Consider the following 10,473-nt stretch of genomic DNA (forward strand, 5'->3'; position numbering starts at 1 on the left):
AGGGGGCATAGCTTTGAATTAAGGGGTGGTAGGTATAGGACAGATGTTAGGGGTAGATTCTTTACTCAGCGAGTCGTGAGTTCATGGAATGCCCTGCCAGTCGCAGTGGTGGACTCTCCCTCTGCATGGGCATTTAAACGGGCATTGGATAGGCATATGGAGGATAGTGGGCTAGTGTAGGTTAGGTGGGCTTGGATCGGCGCAACATCGAGGGCCAAAGGGCCTGTGCTGCGCTGTATTTTTCTATGTTCTATGTTCTATTCCACTAGCCAAAAGAATAGCAGAGCAAAACGGGCGCAGAATGCTTAGAGAAATGATTAATGATGACCACAACAGACTCCGTGAATGCAACGGGGAAATTTTGCATCAAAAATCTTTACTCACTCATGCAACAGACCATGAATGGATAGACACAGTACAACAAGCCATAGCTATTAGACAACGACAAACACAGAAAATGAAATTAGATCTGCAGAAAAAAACTAGATAAACTTACATAAAGTAACAACACTGACAACACAGAAGCATGGATAAAAAAAACTTCTGACAGACCCTTAACAGACACTGAAAAAGCCATCTTAGTAAGAGGATTAAATTACAACTGCCAGGATGTGGACAAGATAGCAGCATTAAAAACAACACTAAAAGACAACCAACTCTCAGAAGAAACCCAGCAAACCATCAAGACAGGTAGTCGCACCAACATTAAGCAAAAAGAAAAAGGGAAGGAATCACGCTCAATACACAAGAAAGGAAAGCACTCAAAAGACTGAAAAAGATAAAAACATTGTTCTCCTACCTGCAGACAAAGGATGCTTGACAGTCATTCTAAATGGAAGAGGCTACATTGAAAAAGCAAACGCACTACTTACAGATAACAACACTTACCAACAAGTGGCAATAGACCCGACCCCACAGCTAGAGAACTGAATCACAGCCCTACTCAAAATCACTTCAGAAATCTGGAGAATTAAATAAGACCAACTTCCAAAAAAATGGAACCAGACGGATCCAACACACCACGTTTCTATGGATTATCCAAAATTCACAAACCAGAAGCCCCCCATAGACCCATAGTCACACTACCTGGAACACCAACTTACTGATTGGCCAAGGAACTACACCAAAGACTAAAACACTTAGTAGAGGACTCACCCCACTCCATCCACTCGACCCAAGAATTCCTGAAGACCAAAGACACTAAGATAGAAGAGAATGAAATAATGGTCTCCTTTGATGCAACAGCCCTGTTTACATTAATCAACATTAACCTGGCGAAGGAAACACTGACTACACTATTAGAAGACCCAAAGACACATACACCAAACACTGCTAACTTCATCAAGCTACTGGACCTATGACTTACCACACACTTCACCATCAACAACAAAACTTACAGACAAACCAATGGAACACCCATAGGATCTCCGACATCAGGGTTCTTAGCAGAGGCTGCAATGCAGAGACTTGAACAAACAGCTCTGCCAACCATCCAACCCAAACTTTGGGTCCGCTATGTGGATGACACTTTTGTTATCACTAAACAAAACAAATTAGAGGAAACCTTCAAGACCATCAATAATACCCTTCCTGGCATAAAATTCAATAAAGTGGAAAACAACAAATAATTGCCATTCCTAGATGTCACAGTAGAGCGAACAACCAATGGGCAACGTCAAACCAGCGTCTAAAGGAAAACAACACATATGGACCAAATATTGAACTACAGAAGCAATCATCTCAACATCCACAAACGAAGCTGCATCAGAACATTATTTCAATGAACAAACACACATTGCAGCACAGAGGAACTACACAGAGCAGAAGAAAATCACCTATACTGTGTATTCAAAAAGAATGGGTACCCAATGAACACAGTCTGCTGATTTCTCAGCAACAAACCCAAACAAGCAGACAAAACATGTCCAGAAATCCTAACCACTCTCTCCGACATCAAAAACATCTCGGAAGTGACTGCCAGGCTACTCAGACCCCTTGGCATCATGGTAACCCATAAACCCACCAACACACTAAAACAGCAGCTAATAAACTTGAAAGACCCGAGACAGGCAACAAGCAAAACTAATGTCATTTACAAAATACCGTGCAAGGACTGTATCAAACACTACATTGGACAAACAGGCAGAAAACTAGCCACTAGGGTACATGAGCACCAACTAGCCACAAAAAGACATGGCCCTCTCTCACTAGTATCCTCACATATGGATGAGGAAGGACACCACTTTGACTGGGACAACACATCCATCCTAGGACAAGCCAAACAAAGACATGAGAATTCCTGGAAGCATGGCGTTCCAACTGGAACTCTATCAACAAATACATCAAGTTTGACCCCATCTACCACCCCGAGAAAAGGAACAGGAAGTGACTTCACCACAGGAAATGACATCACCACAGGAAATGACATCACCAACCCAAAGAAACCCAAACATATAAATAGAAAGTAGGAATTATCAGTAGTGCTTCGCCTGAGGCCCATAAAAGATGTTACCTAGCAGGGTGATGAACTATCTGGACGTGAACCTTCCAGCTCAACGAGCAAACCTACATCCAAAATTTCAGGTTCTGGACAAGAGTCTGATATCCTGTGGTTGAGTCATTGGACCCAAAACATTAATTCTGCTTTCCCTCCACAGATGCTGCCAGACCCGAGTTCTTCCAGCAATTTATGCTTTTGTTTCTGATCTCTCGCATCCACAGGTTTTTGGTTTTTTGAAAGGTGACTTACCCATCTTAACAATTGATCTATACCCTCAAAATGAACATAAAGGAAATTACTCCCATAAACTGCAACCTTTTCCTGGGGTGGGGTGGCAGTGGTGTTGGGGAGGGGACAGGATTAGAATAGGGGCAATTTAAAAATCCTTATATTAGAGAGAAGAGAAATATCAGGCAATTCACATTATACAGCATCCATAGTCATAAACCAGCTGTTTTACCATGTAGCTTACATGAAGCAATTTTTATCAAGAATTATAAGACAGCAGTAATTATGTTTGATCTCATTTGTCCTCCATTCTTGTACTGAATTATCATCCAGTTTCCAGATCAAGTCAACATATAGGTTAATGCTGCCCATTCACATCCTACAGTGCACAAATTAACCTCCACTCCAGGTTACAAACAATATTGCAGAGTTCCATCAAATATCCTTAAAAAAAACTGAAAACTTCCTCAACCTGTCAGATCTAAATCAGATTATTCACGCAAATTGCAACAGTTCAGCTGGCTACTGCTGGACCTCAATTGGAAGCAAAAGCACGAACTCCTAATCCCCTGTCTTCTCACAACCAGTTAATCGTTTCCTCAAGCTTCCTGCAGTTAAAGTGCAGAAAGAACCAAAGGCCATTAGCACCAGCACACAAACCAAAACTTGACTGCCTATTGAACGGATGAATATTCTCAAACTAGATTACGTTAACAAGAAATCTAATTTAATAATGAACCTATTTAACACTGTGCTATTGCGGTATTAAAGCAAGAACAGATTTAAACAAATCTGTACAAATTTTACTTATTCAGTTATTCAAGTGTTGTTATTACGATTGAAGAATTTTTTGTATTATTCTGTAGACTATGCGGTTGGTCATTTAGTGTTATCAAGAGATAGACGTTAGGGGCCATTTTATGCAGTGCCAGCTGTTCCACTGTTAAATAAATTAAAATCCACAGAATTAAACTTAAAACAATAACTCAGATTTGTGTGCTTGGGTTGAACACTGGCAATTTTTAACTAGAGTAGCTGGGTATTGCTTGGGCTATTTACCTCCCAAATTCTCAACCTCCACCACCGAGGAGGACAAGGGCAACGTCTCCACAGGAGAACCACCACCTGCAAGTTCCCCTCAAAGCCCCACAATATCTTGCTTGCATCTATAATCAATGTTCCGTCACTACCACTAGGTGAAAATTCTGGAACTCCCTTCTTAACTGCTCTGTGCGTGTACATACACTCCAAAGACTGCACCACCGTCTTTTCAAGGCCAATCAGTGGTGGACACTAAGCCAGTAGCACCCACAAACCATGAATGAATAAAGCAAAAGGCACAGCTTTATGAAGATGGACAGAAACTATTATAATGAGTCGAAAAGTGTGGCGCTGAAAAAGCACAGCAGGTCAGGCAGGAGAATCGACATTTTGGACATAAGCCCTTCACCAGAAAGAGAGAGTGGGGGGAGGGGCTGAGAGATTGGGAAGGAAGATGAACTGATGGGACAGTTCAAGGGGGCTATGCTGAGTTGGAGGGTTGGATCAGGGATGAGGTAGAAGGAGGGAAGATGAGGAAACTGGTAAAATTGACATTGATGCCGGGTCGTTGGACAGTCCCAAGGCAGAAGATGAGTCATCCTTCCTCCAGGCTTCAGGTGGCTAGGTTTTGGCAGTGGAGGCAGCCCAGGATTTGCTTGTCCTTGATGGAGTGGGAGGGGGAGTTGAAGTGGTTGGTCACAGGGCAGTGGGTTGTTTCAGACGTCCTCTGAAATGTTCCGTGAGCTGACGTCCTGTTTCCCCAGTATAGAGGAGACATTGAGAGCAATGGACCTAGTAGATGGAGTGTTTGGATGTGCAGGAAAATCTCTGTTGGATGTGGAAGGATCTTTTGGGGCCTTGGATGGAGGTGAGGGGGCAGGTGTGGGTGCAGGTTTTACATCCTCTTGCAGTTGCATGGGGAGGTGCCTCTATCCCGACCTCATCCCTAGATCCAACCCTCCAACTCAGCACTGCCCTCTTCAACTATTGCACATCTTCCATCCCACCTATCCGTTTCACCCTTCACTCTAACCTATCACCATCACCCCACCCCCCACCTGCATCCATCTAGTGCCTTCCCTCAGCATCAATCTCCCCCCTCCCCCCATTTATCTCCAGCTTTGACAAAGGGTCAGTTAGACTCAAAATGTCAGCTCTTCTCTCCTTACATATGCTGCCAGACCTGCTAAGATTTTCCAGCATTTTCTCTTATCTCTCAGCATCGCTGGGTTGCCATGAAACAAAAACAAGTTCAAACTCGAACAGTTTAAACTATGCCCTAAGTTACCAAAATCCAATTAAATTTGAATTTGGTTTTAATATTGTCAAAATACTAATGAAACAATTTGATGTTTTGGGGTTGAAAACCAGACATTTGAACAGTTCGGTGGAGAACTGCCGAGCACCAACAAATGTAGACTACTAGCTGAAGAGCTCTCTGAAAGGTACCTGACTGGGGAGTTTATGCAGCAGAACATCAAAGCCAACCTGGAGAGAATCTAAAGAGGAAAATCTATAAAGGAACATCGGCAAAACAGACTAGTTTTGAAACGTGATTTTTTTTTTGTAAATCTTAAATCGGGATTTCTTAATCAGACTAGTATTGGATAGTGGGAGGTAAAAGATAGGTTTAAGAGAAAGGAGCTATAAATAATTGTTGGTTTTAATATTCTCTGTTGGACTTAAAGAATAAATTTGTTAATTTTTACTTTAAATAGTGAGCTGTGGGATAGTTCTTTGCCTCTCGAATTTTAACAGATTACAGCAGTAGGTGAATCTTTTCGGTGTTGCTGGTTTAAATTAGCAGAGGGGTTTACCCAGTGTCGTAACAGCACCATCACTATACAGATGTCAAAGGTTCTTGATGAAAGAGGAGCACTCCAAAAGCTAGTAATTTCAAATAAATCTGTTGGACAATAACCTGGTGTCGTGTAATTTCTGACTTTGCCCATCCTCGTCTAACACCAGTGCCTCCAAATCAGCAATTCAAGATGACAAGGTAAAAACAATGACTGCAGATGCTGGAAATCAGATTCTGGATTAGTGGTGCTGGAAGAGCACAGCAGTTCAGGCAGCATCCAAGGAGCTTTGAAATCGACATTTCGGGCAAAAGCCCTTCATCAGGAATCCTGATGAAGGGCTTTTGCCCGAAACGTCGATTTCGAAGCTCCTTGGATGCTGCCTGAACTGCTGTGCTCTTCCTGCACCACTAATCCAGAATTCAAGATGACAGACTGCTACCTTATCAACTGTAACTAGGGACAGACAATGCTAGTCATGACACTTTCGCCCACATTAAGTTTGCTTAGAAAAATTATTATACTGAAAAGATGTTGTGCCATAACAATGTATTTCTGCCATATAATGGACTTACAAATTAAAAAGAGCACTTTAAAATATGATGCACTGGCAAACAAGAGATTTCATATGTTTTGTCTTCAAAAATAGCATTCAAATAGTTTTATCATACATACCAATCTACCAAGCAATGCCAAATTAGTCAGTCTTTCCTGGACATTTCTCTTGGAACAGGCCTTCAGCGTTTGATACTGGTTTCTTAGCTCGTTCTATAAAAGTTAAACAATGTAGAAATTCAGTTTACAACAGCCTATTCACCACTACATAAAAAAAAAATAAATTGTGCAACTAAGCTATACTCAACTGACATCTATCAACAAAGATAGCATGGCTGATCAGAAATGATTTGGGGCTGAAGGATCTCTCTTCTGATCCCTCAGGAAGAGGACATCTGTAGGACACCTGGTTGCAATCAATAATTTGCCGATTTTTAGGTGGTTCGAATCAGGCCCCAATCCCTGGTTCTAATACTGGACTTAGAAATGTGAAATAAAGGTAGCAGTAGACAGGTGTTTCAGGGCAAAAGGAACTCTGCATTTATTTAAATATAAAAAGGTAAGAAATAAAAGGCAAATGCAAGAAACAGTGAAATTAACAACTATACAGAGGCCTATGATTAAACACACCATCAAATTAAAGAGGTTAAAACACCATTAGAAGCTAAACAGACGTTTTAATCACAAACTTTAATCAGGCTTCCAACCCTAGGGGTCCCTGCACTATCACCACCCATCTTCCTGGGTTTCAAGAGTTTCAACTTAATACTGAGGGAAAATACAGGTTTAAAATGCATCAGGTTGCTGAGACTCTTGCCATCGGTTCTCTTGGCTTGGAACAGCCTGCGCCTAGAAGGTCTTGTTCTGAGAGCACTCGGTTGGTTCCCCCGCTCTTGGATGTCCCTCGTTGCGATGATGCTCTTGGTTTGGTCTTCCTGATTCAGCTTCTCTGTTCGGCCTCTGTGGTTCTTGGTTCTAAAGCTGCTTGTTGGGTCTGGAGCCTTGGGGGAAGCTGCTTCTGCAGGACCTTGTTGTTGAAAAGGTTCTGTCTCTGCCAGATCAGGACTAGCAGTTGAATAAACTGTGTGCCCCCCATATCTCCTCTCAAATCTGTTTGCCATTGTGTTTTGCACCATGGATGCTGTCTGACCCGCTGTGATCTACAGCATTTTTGTTTTCACTACTGAGGATGTGTAGGATTGAGCAAATACTGTTGTTGTTCACTACAGATTCCAGCAACTGCATTAATTTATTACATCTTAAGTAGTACTGATAACTGGGAAAACGTTTGCAATGAAACCATCAAGAGAATAAATGTATTTAAACTAGGACTGTATATTTTAATATCACACCAACCTCCCTGTGTGGCAGTATTACTTCATTCAACAGTTCTGAAAAGGAGTCAAATCAGATTTGAAACATTAACTGTGCTTCTCCACAGATGCTGCTGGGGTGCGCGAGTATCTCCAGCACTTTCTGGTTTTACTTCAGGTTTCTAGCATCTTCAGTATTTTGCTTTTATATATCACTTCCTTATCATATGCTTTATTGAAGTCCTTATGACAACATTTACTCAAGTAAGAATGTTTATGATTCATAATTTATGATGAGTCAATTATCACGGTAACTGAAAGAAAGCGTTTCCAAATAACTAACAAAAAATGACTTCATGTCATCTACAGGCTTCAAAGTACCAGTTTCTCTCACTATTGGTAATGTAGATCAGATATTGCCACGCAGCAAAGTCAAACAAATACTTACAGCAGACAAGCTCACTTACTACATGACAATTGCAGAATATTGTATTAGAACAAAATCAAAGAACAATATAAAAGACAGGCTGTAATTTTGGTCAATGAAGCCTGCTTTTTTTTGAAAAGCATTGTAGTTAGTCAGATTTCCTTAAACATTCCACATACACCTGCATACTTTTGAAGTAATTACCAAACTCCATTTGAAGGCTATCATTGAATACCCCATCAGATAGTGCATTCCAAAGGCTGTTCACCAATGTTCAGTTTAGGGTCTGCCAAAATCACTTGATCCAGACTTCCTCATCATAATCTTGCTGCAAACATGGACAGAAGAGCTGAATTTAGGAGGGGATTTGAGTGTGACTGCTCTCGGCATTGAGGCAACACCTGACTGAGCATAGCATCAAGGAGTCCAAATAAAATTTAGGCCAGTGGGAATCAGCCTTAAAGTTATGTTCATATCCCATAAATGAATACTAAAAAATTACCGCTCCTATTCTATTTCACCTATACTGAAAAAGAACAGCAAGCAATATAACAGTTTAATAGTTTGATTTATTTTAAAAATTCAATTTCTATTTTCTTCTCTTCTTCAACCACCTGGCATATGCATAGTAACTTACCTTGGTTACTTTTGATAACAGCAAGGCATACGTGTTTTTTTGTTCCACTGACAGACACTATTAGCCACTTTGTTTTCTTTGCCAACTACAATCTAGCTATGTTCCATTGTCCCCCTTCAAAATAATTAAAGAGCATATTCAAGAGCATGTCCATAGACATTAACAGTTGGAGAACAAAGGAGTGGCACACTTAGATGCAAGCAGAACCACAGCTACAATTTAACACAAGAGCGATGGATAGATGAGACTTCCTGGAGTTAACAAACAGCATATTACTTTTGAGATTTTGGACAGTCAACTTACAATAGTACTTCCACACTTGAAATCAATAGAGTTTGAAACCTAACATAACTAGCACTTTGACATTTTACTCATGCCCCAGAATTACAGTGTACTTCTGAAACTGAAATGAAGACAACTCTGTATACAGATTGGATTCAAAATGGGGTTTTACATCAAGTTCGAATGCAACATGTACTTTAACCACTGACAAGATTGTTGTCTACATAACAGCGGTTTCCCTTCAGTAGCTACTGAAGTTAATGCATTATGTTACATTTACTCAAGGCTGTACCTGCTCTAAAGCACTGATCAATCTGCTATGACATATTAATTTTTCTTAGATCCTTACCCTGTAGGTCCTTAATTTTCAGCAGCTTGGTTCTAAAATAAAATTCAGCAGTTTACAAAGAATGCTAGCTGGTTAGGATGAATTGGTGCTGTAAACCACACCACTCTAAATTTCGATGTTCCATTATAAATAAAAATGGCGCCATCAAAAATGTTACCAGAGTATGAGAGCATTGTTGTTACATGATTTTATTTGGTGCAATCACTGTTGTTTATGTTGGTCTAGGTGAAGTAGACCAGTGTATTTTTTAAATGAGAAACTTAGGAGTGGCATTCCTATCAACCCAGGAAAACCTCAGCTGATTTCACAAAGTCTCACGGAAATGGTGCATGAAGATACACAAAACAGAGAGCTACAAAAGAAAACAGAGTATGGATTCCAAAGGCCAATCAAAAATCAGCAACCCGTCCGGAGGTTTTGTGTGAACAACAAATTAGGAGAGACTCCAATATGATATCCTTCAGTCAAATCTTGTTCTCAAATGTACATAAATAGGTTTTTGGGCAAGATACTGAGGAACAAATGCTATTTACACAAAATAAGCTCCAATTCAGACAAAGCTTTCTTACAGCTACTAACTGTGTGCAAGCAGAGCTCCATTGTACTTCTTCCACAATTAGAGTCATAGAGATGTACAGTATGGAAACAGACCCTTTGGTCCAACCTGTCCACGCCAACCAGATATCCCAACCCAATCTAGTCCCACCTGCCAGCTCCCGGCATATACCCCTCCAAACCCTTCCTATTCATATACTCATCCAAATGCCTCTTCAATGTTGCAATTGTACCAGCCTCCACCACATCCTCTGGCAGCTCATTCCATACATGTATCACCCTCTGCGAGAAAAAGTTGCCCCTTAGGTCTCTTTTATATCTTTCCCCTCTCACCCTAAACCTATGCCCTCTAGTTCTGGACTCGCCCAGCCCAGGGAAAAGACTTTGTCTATTTATCCTATCCATGCCCCTCATGATTTTGTAAACCTCTATAAGGTCTCCCCTCAGCCTCCAACGCTCCAGGGAAAACAGCTCCAGCCTATTCAGCCTCTCCCTGTAGCCCAGATCCTCCAACCCTGGCAACATCCTTGTAAATATTTTTTGAATCCTTTCAAGTTTCACAACATCTTTCTGATAGGAAGGAGACCAGAATTGCACGCAATATTCTAACAGTGGCCTAACCAATGTCCTTTACAGCCGCAACATGACCTCCCAGCTCCTGTACTCAATACTCTGACTAATAAAGGAAAGCATACCAAATGCCTTCTTCACTATCCTATCTACCTGCGACTCCACTTTCAAGGAGCTATGAACCTGCACTCCAAGGTCTCTTTGTTCAGCAACACTC

The 10,473-nt window shown here is 41.0% G+C and overlaps 1 protein-coding gene across 1 annotated transcript in view; it reads right to left on the reverse strand.

Annotated features, from left to right (window-relative positions):
• LOC122560273 (E3 ubiquitin-protein ligase Itchy-like) overlaps positions 1-10,473 on the reverse strand; it is a 113,452-nt gene that overhangs the window by 74,713 nt on the left and 28,266 nt on the right. Inside the window, exon 2 of the mRNA XM_043710807.1 lies at positions 6,244-6,336. The gene's annotated coding sequence lies outside the window, so the exon portion shown is untranslated. The remainder of the gene's footprint in view (positions 1-6,243; positions 6,337-10,473) is intronic.

The sequence above is a fragment of the Chiloscyllium plagiosum genome, chromosome 20 (genome assembly GCF_004010195.1).
Source record: "Chiloscyllium plagiosum isolate BGI_BamShark_2017 chromosome 20, ASM401019v2, whole genome shotgun sequence".
Taxonomy (NCBI): domain Eukaryota; kingdom Metazoa; phylum Chordata; class Chondrichthyes; order Orectolobiformes; family Hemiscylliidae; genus Chiloscyllium; species Chiloscyllium plagiosum.